Source organism: Pseudonaja textilis, chromosome 2, assembly GCF_049901715.1.
Source record: "Pseudonaja textilis isolate UNSWEBS1 chromosome 2, rPseTex1.2, whole genome shotgun sequence".
Taxonomy (NCBI): domain Eukaryota; kingdom Metazoa; phylum Chordata; class Lepidosauria; order Squamata; family Elapidae; genus Pseudonaja; species Pseudonaja textilis.
Window position 1 is genome coordinate 71,009,449 of NC_141991.1, and position 10,216 is coordinate 71,019,664.

Genomic DNA, 10,216 nt, shown 5'->3' on the forward strand with positions numbered 1-10,216 from the left:
AGAACTCAGAAGGGCATCACACAGCCCATTACCCAGGTCATTACAACACAGGAGGCTGATAGACACACAGTCAATACCTCAGCCACACATGTTCTTGTGAAAAGCCAGCCAATCTGCAAACATCAACTCCATCAACCAATCAAGAAATGACAACACAGCCAACCTCCCCACCAGTATATATAGGGAGACGGCAGCTCCGATCACGCTTTGCTCGCACAAGCACGAAGCCGAAAGCACCAGTGTGAGGATGGCGAGTGGGACCTTGTCAAAACATTGCCAAGATGCTCTCAATCTTACATGGGAAAAGACATGCCAAGACCTGCATACCTGTACCCGTGAAAATCTACGAAAACAAATATATATATATATGATTTTACATATATATATATATATGTGTGTGTGTGTGTGTGTGTGTAATGTATGTGTATACATACATACATGCATACATACATAGTATGGAAACGACAGAGTTGGAACAAGTTATGTTTTATTTATTTGCAGCTCCCAGGATACATAGGTAAGTGGTAGAGAGATCGAATTAGAGAAAGAAAAAGTGAATAGAGATAGGGAGAAAAAGATAGTTGGGGAGATGTGGAGTAAGTGAAATTATTTTAGCTTTTAAGGGTCGGAACAACAGGCGTGTTTTTGCCAGAATAAAAACTGCACATTTGGGCAAAGTCTGGTTGCTCCCCTGGGTTTACATTAGCATCTGCTTTGGCATAACTACTTTGCAGACTGTTGTTGGCAGGGGGTTAGTAACTCCCAGGTAAGTGTAAATAAGGTGCAAGGGATCTTTGAATAAAAGATGAACCGTATTGAGAGAAATGTTGACTTCATTGCTCTATCTCTACTGATTGTCACAGTAGTATTACACTATATTATTCACAATATTTCAGTTTCCTTTGTACTTTCTATTAAAGTCCTTCTTTAAAATACTATGTAAGAAAGAAATGGAAGGATTTCAAGGAACAAATGATCTTTATATGCAAAAAAGGCCTTTGCATTGAAAGACTGCATGTATAGAGAAGAATCTGTTTAAATCTTCTTAATATCACATCCCCCCACCCTCCAAATCACTGAAATGCTTTTCCTTACAAAACAATGTTCTTGACCTTTTCAGCTAAAATAACATTGGTATTATAATACCAATCGAACAAAATTGCTTACCCGATGCATTATGCTTGTTATCACTGTTGTTTGGATCTGATAGGATACCCCCATCCTGTGTTATGTGTTATGTTTGTGTTATGTTTTCTTTCATAACAATTTCCCTTCCCATGCTTCATCTACTTGCCTACATTGCTAGTTAGTGGCTGGAGATCAGACCATTCTTGCAATGTAAGTTGTCACAAAGTTATGTGAGAAGTGACAAGCATAGCTGTGCATATTCCAAGTGTGTGGGTTGCTACTGGATATGGGTGACAGTTTTATTTGATTGTTCTCATAATAAGAAGCCTACAAGATTTATATATTTCTTCCCAAATTTGGGAGAAAGCATACTGAAGGCTGGAGAAAGGAAGTAAATAGGTTTCTCTTTCTAAATTGTGGGTGATCAGACTTTGGTTGGCTCAGGCAGTATTTAATACTTTTGGGGGGAGTTCAAGAGCTGCCATCAATCTAGGGATGATTACATATGGAGAAGTTACAGATGTTATCTGAATTAATCACAACTTCCAGTAATAATTTACCAAATTTTCCCTTCAAAATGAAAAGTATCAAAGCAGTTATAATCATAAAGTGCATCTTTAAAAAAACCTATATCATTTCAATAAAGATAAGCAATACAGTGAGTCACAACAGCACTAGTACGACAAATTTCTTAAACTCAGGTCTGATGAATCATTAACATTTCAAACAGTGTTGACCTTTCTCGTCATCCTGATATTACAGATTCCAGAATTTGCTCTAAATAGTACAGTTTCATTAAACTTAAATTGAAACCCCTGAGAAATACAGCAATTTTGGAATGTAAGACTGACCCACCAAAAATCCCTCATTTTAAGAATTCTCTTTGAGATGGATGCTATTTCAGTAAATAACTAAAATTGTTATTGGTTGCTTTAAGAACTGAAGACATGAAAAAAAGATATTACTCCTGAGTCAATGGAGAATAAAAGACTGAATCCCCTAAAGCAAGGATTCCCAACCTCAGCAACTTTAAAATGTGTAGACTTCAACTCCCAGAATTTCACAGCCAGTATAGATATAAGAGCTTGGCAGGGACTTTTATCCATAGATTTCAAATAGGCATATCTATTTTAAAAAAAGAATTGAGTTAAACTTTTCACTAGGTACACAAGTCTCAGTATTATTAATTCTTTAGAACCACAATATAATTTTTTCATGTTACTCTCTGGACAAGCTATCTGTCCAGAAAATATTGGATATGGTCCCATCAGGGATCTGTCTTGGTTTGTACATGAAAAGGCCAATTATGTTCTAGGTTTTCCTTCCATCACTGCTTGGATAGAAACATAGAAAGACAACCGCAGAAAAATACCTAGTGATCTGTCAAGTCCATCCTCTGAGGGTTTTTGTTTTGTTTTTTGCTTTCTTTTTAATTTATGTATTATTTTTGTAATTATTATTTTTTATTTTTTTAAGTTTTGACATGTCAGTTTCTCCAGACTGAGCATGAGAAATTGGTTCAACAATTCAACAGCTAGATTGAATTAATTACAACACACACTTGGATATATAGATTTTTTCCCCTTGTGTCTTTTTGCCACTTTTCAAAAATAAAACTTGAGAATAGAATAGAATACCTTTATTGTCATTGCATTCCATGAATACAGTGAAATTTGAAAGCTACTCCAGCAGAGTGCCCCAAAAATTACATCACAATCACACTACAGAGTTTTTAAAAATTAAAATTAAAATTAATTGCAAATGTTTGATTCAAGACAATTACTGCCTTGGAAAAGAAACTGTTTCTCAATCTATTAGTCCTCATTTTAAAACACCTATTACACCTCCCTAATGGTAACAAATCAAAATATGAATGTCCAGGATGAGAACAGTCTGTGGAAACTTTTAAGTGTGGAGATTTTAAGAGTTCATATAACAATCTTTGTTTGACAACATGATATGCTGTAATTTAAGTTAATTATGTAATTTAATTTTTAAACTGGGTTTTTTTTTTGCCAAGCTCCACTAGCTCCACTACAAGTCTAGATCTTGACCTGGACCTGGAAGTTGAGTACCAGAAAGTGATGCTTTTGTGGAGAAAGTTGTATCTAGTGTGTTTCTATTACAATATTATTATTTTAATTTATGGGTATCTGTATTTTCTTTATTTTTTTCCCCTCCTTTTCTTTTCTAAACTTTAGTCCTGATCAAAATGAATAAAGTTTGATTGAGCAACTATTTTATTATACTTCTTGCCACAAATGGATAGGAAATAGTCCTGCCAATTTTGGGCAATATTAATCAGAAGACTCCAAAGGTCAAGACTTCAGCCCTAAGACTTAAGTGGTCTCTTTCTCCTCTATATAGATAAAGTTTAGAGTATTTGGTCACCCAAACCTTACTTTCCATCCTGGTTTTGGTACTTAGATTACAGCTCCCATGTCTTTTTTCTCTGAGTAGCTTCCAGCTTCAGTATCTGTATGACAAGAAAGTTTGTCTCTATACCTGGAACAACTTTGCCTTGGGAATTTGCCTGGAACTAATTGGTGAGATGTCCTCCTCCCTCTTCCGTATTTGAGTTGAACTTGAGTCAGAGAGATATTTATTTAATTTTCTTGGCAAAAATATGGGAGTGATTTACATTGCCTTCTTTTGGAATTTTTTAAAACAATATCCTACTCCTAAGATTACTGGTGGCCTTCCGTTTAATTAGTAGTCATGTCCATCTTTGCTTAATTTGTGGAGATCAGCCAAGATCAGAGGTGGTATTCAGCAGGTTCTGACCAGTTCTGGAGAACAGGTAGTGGAAATTTTGAGTAGTTCAAAGAACCGTCAAATGCCACCTCTGACAGAAGATTTTACAGTATCCTTCAGCCGACCAAGCCATGCCCACAGAACCGGTAGTAAAAAAAAAATTGAATCCCATCCACTGGCCAAGATGCTTCCACCAAGCTACACAACAATTTGAATTGTAAAGAAAAGAAAGAAAACGAGAAAAGAAAGGAAAGCAGAAATTCTTGTAAGTAGTGCTTAAAAATTATTTGAAAAGTTACACACATAAAATACAAAAAGCAGCCACTGGGAGATTTACCCATTTCTACCTCATACACGCAATAAAATAAAATCAAACAGCGGCATGAGCAAACAAGGAAAGAATATCAAGGAGAAAAATAAAGAAAGGAAAGCAATAACCAGCAGTTCAAGAATACAGAATGCTATGACAAATAACAAAACATATTTTTTTTAAAAATACCCTGGAATGTATTTTGCTGCCTTAAATATTTTCCAAACAGACCATGGAAATTAGAGATGATTTTATACAATTCTTCTCAGACCCAAATGTGAAGCTCTTAACTGCACGGGAAACAGAATACACAGATACCAAATTAGAGAAGAAAAGTAAATTATGTGAAATGTGAGGACTTTCTTGAAATCAACGCTTATTAAATAGAACTATATTTAGCTGCTGCTTGCAGTTGAACTGACAGCAGTCTTGTCACAGGAGCTGACTTGAAGGGTCCTGTCTAACAAAATAATGGAAGCCAGAAGCACCAGTTAATTACATTTTTAGAAAGCAAGTGAAAATACATGGAAAACGTCAATGTTCAGGATGCATACGTCATTACACCGGGGCATTGCATTAAGAGTTCCATAAAACAAAGAGTGCGTTTTAAAATTAGTGGCTCCTAAGGAATTGCATAACTGACAATCTCTTTTTCTTATTTTGAGTTGCATTTTATACTGGAAATCTGTCGGTTATTATCACATTTTTCAGATGTTAGAGACATTCTGCACTAAACCATCGATAACAGCACCCCAGGGGAGTTATTTTCCTATCCTTGCAATTACCGCTATACTTAGTCAAATGCTTTTGCACAGATGGTGTAGATTTGGTACAATATTCTGATAAAAAATCAGTTGTCAGGAACAGATCCAAAATGCAACTTTTTAAAAGTTTTTGGAGTCTACATTTTACAAATTACAAAGTATAAAACTGTTATCCAAGTGATGATGTTGATCATCATCATGTATAGGTATTTGTATGTATATGTATATATGTTGAAAATCAGGCCCACTGAGTTCAATGGGACTCTCTGGAAATTGAATATATGCTTTGCAGACTTTAGATAATGGTCCTTCCACAAAATCTTTGTCCTGCACAACTGTCTAATAAGGTTCACCATTCTTCACATTTCAGATACCCAACTACCACTGTATAAAATTTGGAAATAGCTGAAATAATTTTCAAAGTTATGATTTCGTTAAGAAAAAGAAGTCAGAAACAGAACATTATTGTTATGTCCTGAGGATTCTAGGAGTTCTCACTCAGGTCCTGTCCCTTTGCGTGGGCGTCCTTTCCCTTCACCCATTGGTTGGTTCTCCCCAGCAGCCAGCTATAAAAGCAGGCTGCGGGGTCCAACCAGTTGCTGATTGCTGCGAGCCAGTTCCAGGCGTGGCAAGCACGGTCAGCCCTTTATTGTTATAATAAAGTATTTGTTGCACTCATGCTCTGGTTCAGCCTCTCATTGCCCAAACTTAACACTGGTGACGAGGATGGGATGGCTACCAGAAGCACCATGCAACACGCTGAGTCACTAACGCCCGATCCGCAGCCAGAAGCGATCGGCCGGCATTGAAACAACGCTGATCCGCCAGCCAGAAGGCGGTCAGCACACAAAAAAGCAAACAAAAAAAGCAAGCGGCTGATCCGCCCGACAGAAAGCGGTCAGCAAGCGAAAAGCGAGCAGCTGATCCGCAGCCAGAAAGCGGTCAGGTTGAAAGTTAGAAGCGTCTGTGGCAACGCATTGGCCCAGCTACAGGGAAAGTGAAGGCGCTGCGAGCACGCAGCCGCTCTGTATCAGGCGCGAAATTCAAGCGGTTGTCATTTGAATTTCAAACCTAGAGGCACAACACAGGCGCTGTAGAAAGTCACTGGCGCCCACACTGGCACGAATCTAGGCGCCGCAAGCGGCTAACAGCCAAGCGTGGTTAACCCAGAGAGAGAGAGAGGATAGCGAAAAGCCTCTCCGGAGCTGAAATCACTTGCATACCACGAGCACTAAAACTTTGCCTGCTGTCCCAGAGATTTTTTCCACAGGCAGCTCAGCGGTCCCAGCACCATGAGTTCCAATCCAGTCTTCCCGGCGTTCAAACCAGACGAAGAGAAGTGGGAATCGTATAAGAACCGCTTCAATCATTACATCGATGCGGTCGGCCTGGCGGATGCGGGAGAGCATCGGAAAAATCCTATTTCCTAATCTACTGTGGAGCCACCGTCTACGATACTGCCGCGCGCTCGTGGCTCCAAGGGAGTTGAAAAAGCGTTCCGTGGTCGAGTTGCTTGAGATCCTCACTAACCACTATGCTCCCAGGCCTCACAGATCGCCAGGAGGTTCACTTTCCGTATGAGGAAGCAATCGAATAAAGAGACCATCAATCAATATATGGCCGCTCTCAGAACAGCAGCACTGCATTGTGGGTTTGGAACCTACCTGGAGGACATGCTCCTCGATCAATTAGTCTGCGGGGTCAAGGATCTCAACCTGCAGAGGCGCCTTCTCGCAAAAAAGACCTCAACCTCGCACAAGCAGTCGGGAGGCCTTGGCAGCCGAGCTGGCAACGAACTCAGCCACCGAAATACAGGGCCCAAGTGCCAAGCTGACATCACTCCCAGTCCACCCGAGGAGGTGGTAGCAGAGAAACCCTCAGCGATGAAAGCAGCGTCCACCGCCTCTCCAGCGACAGATGGCATGGTAGGGGCCAAACAAGAAAACACCGGTCCACCCAAGCACATCACCCTGTGCCTAGCCTGTGGGGATCGCATCAAAGAGCCACCTGCAAGTTTAAAGGAGCCACCTGTAACAACTGCCATAAAGGGGGCACATCGTGAGAGTCTGCCAAGCCCCCAAGCGTAGCACATGAGACACCCTCCTCGCACTCGGGACCGCAGAGGCAAGTATTAAACTTCGCACGCACCGCCTTGCCAAGCGCACTTGCCACACTGTTAGTAAAATTTCTCTCTCCGTTTCCCTAGAAGGTAAACTGTGCCACATGGAGGTTGACACAGGGTCAGCGCTCTCAATAATCTCATGGAACACCCTCAAGAGACTCCACCCCAGCCTATCTACTAGCCGGCTTCAAAGATGCCAGTTTGGCCTGAAGGACTACCAGGGAAAGACCATTCCTGTGATCGGCAGAGGCAAGTTCCTTGTCAGTTTTAGAACTTTTAAAGGTCACCTACCTCTAGTGGTAGTTAACGGCAATCTACCCACCTTATTGGGGCTCGATTGGTTTCCCCACCTCGGCCTAGGGCTAACAGGAGTCCATGCTGTCTCAACCTTAGACACTGACTCCTTATTCGCTGATTACGCAGATGTGTTCAGCGAGGAGCTGGGGTGTTATAACAGAACCCCCATCTCATTCTCAGTTGACCCCCAAGCAGTCCCAATCAGACTAAAACCGCGTAGAGTCCCATTCGCTATTCGGCCAAAACTAGCAGCTGAATTGGATAAACTATTAAAACAAGGGTCATTGAGCCAACAGATTTCGCCAAGTGGGAGGCGCCCATTGTCACACCCCTCAAAAAAGACGGTAGCCTGAGAATTTGCTCGGACTACAAGACAACAATCAATAAATATTTACAAGTTAGCGCTTACCCAGTGCCCGTCATTCAGCATTTATTGCACACATTCGAGCCAGGCAGCATTTTTGCTAAATTGGACATGTCTCAAGCATATCAGCAGTTCCCTGTTGATAACCAAACAGCGGAACTCAAACCATTGTCACTCACAGGGTGCCTTCCGATGCAAGCGTCTCCAATTTGGCGTAAGTGTTGCCCCAGGTATTTTCAATCCCTCATGGGCGGATTTTACAGGGCCTCCTGGTGTAGTACCCTACTTGACGACATCTTGGTCTCGGCCAGGGACAGACCCCAACTCTTCCAGAGAGTTCGAGCAGTGTTAGAGAGGTTCAGACAGCATGGCCTCAAGTTGAAAAAAAAGAAAAATGTGCCATTGCCACTAGACAGGTGGACTTTCTGGGTTATAAAATTGACGCCTCAGGCATTCACCCCCTGGAGTCCAAGGTTAAGGCAATCCACGAAGCTCCCACTCCAACCTCCAAAACTGAGCTACAGGCTTTCTTGGGGCTGCTGAACTTTTACGCATCCTTCTTGCCCCATAAAGCCTCAGTGGCAGAACCCCTACACAGATTACTGGATAAAAAGTCACCTTGGCACTGGGGGCACAAAGAAGACCAGGCGTTTGCGCCGTCAAATCACTACTCACGTCGGGCGGTGCTTATCCAATTCGACCCTAACCTCCCTTTAGTGCTGGCAGCAGACGCATCCCCTTTTGGAATTGGGGCGGTCCTTAGTCACAGACTTCCCAATGGCGCCGAGGCTCCCATCGCCTTTTTCTCAAGGGCGCTCTCTACCACGGAGCGCAATTACAGCCAGATCGACAAGGAAGCCCTAGCAGCTGTTGCGGCCGTGAAAAAATTTCACGAATTTCTTTTTGGCCATTTTTCGAACTGGTTACGGACCACAAGCCCCTCCTGGGCCTACTGGCGGGGACAAACAGACCCCTCAAGTCCTTTCCCCTAGGATGACAAGGTGGACACTCATCTTAGCAGCCTACTCCTACAAACTTATACACCGCCCGGGCAAAACACTGTCCCACGCCGGCGCCCTCAGTCGCTGCCCCTTACCCGCTCCGGCTGAAGACCCGCTCCTGTCAATGCTATTTTTGAGATCACCCAGTTGGACCTACCTATCACTGCCCTTGACATTGCTGCTAAAACCAAGGCAGACCAAGCGCTCGCCCAGGTGCTCGACTGGGTGGGGAGGGTGGCCGGGTGCAACGTTGAAAACAAATTCACACCCTTTAAGACTCGCATGCAGGAGCTGTCCAGTTTGCAGGGTTGTCTACTATGGGGCACTCGAGTGGTCATTCCGACCTCGCTGCGTACCCGAGTCCTGGAAGCGTTGCACGAGGGACACCCTGGCATCGTGAGAATGAAGGCATTAGCACGCAGCTACGTGTGGTGGCCGGGTCTCGGCGAGGACATTGTCAATTGGGTAAGTTCCTGCAACATCTGTCAGGAATCCCGTCCTGCTCCCCCATTGCCACCCCTACCAGATGGGAAGCGCCAGCGCCCCTTGGTCCAGAATTCATATCGATCTGGCGGCCCCTTGCATGGGAAGATGTTCCTAGTGGTCGTGGGCGCCTATTCCAAATGGATTGACGTGGCGCAGCTATCCCGACCACCACACTAGCAATCACCAACGTGTTAACACGCCTGTTCGTAGCGCACGGACTACCCGACTCCATTGTCTCCGACAATGGCCCACAGTTGCATCGACCGAGTTCAGCCGTTTCGCTGCCAACCTGGGTATCCGCCACATTTTCACAGCCCCATTTCATCCTGCCAGTAATGGGTTGGCTGAAAGAGCCGTCAGGACCACTAAAAAGCCCTCGCCAGGTTCAGCAGGGATGACTGGCACCACAAACTCTCGCGGTTCCTGATGAGCCAGCACTCAACCCCTTGTTCAGTCACCAATAAGTCCCCAGCGGAGCTCCACAGTGGGCGGCGCCTGAGGACTGTATTGGACAGACTTCACCCACAATACTGCCCTGACTCTCCCCTCGCTTCCTCATGGGGTTAGACATTTTATTTTACAGGAGCCAGTATTGCGAGGAACTTCACAGGGGACCCCCAATGGATCCCGGGCGAGATCGTAGCCATCACCGGGCCGAGGTCGTATAGGGTCAGGCTGGAGGATGGCTGCGTCTGGAGGAGGCACATAGACCAACTGCGGAGGCGCCTCAGCACCCTCGCCAGCAGGGATCCAGAGTCACCTGACGAAGGGGGACCTCCTCATCCGCCCCACAACCACATCGGGCCCAACGACCAGTTCACACCTGCAGCCGTTCCCGACAGCCCGAACTCGGACAACAGCGCCCAGAGGGTGGACCAGCCCGATCCAGTCCACGGGAGCTCGTCCCCAGTAACCAACCCTGCGAGTCCCGGGCATGCCCGAGCCGAAGAGCGCGTTGGTGACACTCTGCCGGCTCTGCCGTCCCAGACT